This window comes from Gossypium hirsutum, chromosome A08, assembly GCF_007990345.1.
Source record: "Gossypium hirsutum isolate 1008001.06 chromosome A08, Gossypium_hirsutum_v2.1, whole genome shotgun sequence".
In the NCBI taxonomy this organism is placed as follows: domain Eukaryota; kingdom Viridiplantae; phylum Streptophyta; class Magnoliopsida; order Malvales; family Malvaceae; genus Gossypium; species Gossypium hirsutum.
This window is the reverse complement of record NC_053431.1, coordinates 98,582,270-98,582,909: the sequence shown is the minus strand read 5'-3', so window position 1 is coordinate 98,582,909 and position 640 is coordinate 98,582,270.

Sequence of the window (640 nt, the reverse complement as noted above, 5' to 3'; positions counted from 1 at the left end):
TGGTAATTTTAATTCTTGTTATAAGAACTTACTAAGCACAAAATGCTTATTAGGTTTTATTTTCTCTATTTTATAGTGGTCGAAAGCTCGTAAAGGCTGGAGATCGGTCAGAGCAACATCACACTATCTTCTAGCTCACTTTGGTATAAATAGTAACTCATTTTGGTATAATGGCTTGTATAAGCTAACTTAGCCATTTATGGCATGTAAATGGTTGTATGAAATCTAGCCATTGGAATGGCTAGAGTGATATATTTTGGCATGTTTATATAAAGATTATAATATAACCAATATGTTTGGAAATGGTTAAATAGTAAATGGTATATATCTAATGAAGGGTAAATTTTACAATCATGTATGCTTACAAAAGGTAAAAAATTTAAACATGAATGCATGAAAGGATATATCATTTAGATGTTAGAATTGGCTTGATTATAATGCTTGTATTGGTTGGTATATGTTTGCAATTGTTGATGTAGGTTGTTGGCAAATTTGGGTGAGAAATAAAACTAGGAAATGGCTTTATTTTGTCCACACGGGTAGACACACGGGCGTGTGCCTTGATCTTGTGTCCTCTGCATCTTAAAATTGAGAAACAAAATGCTCAGAATTTGGCACACAGGTAGAGGCACAAGCATGT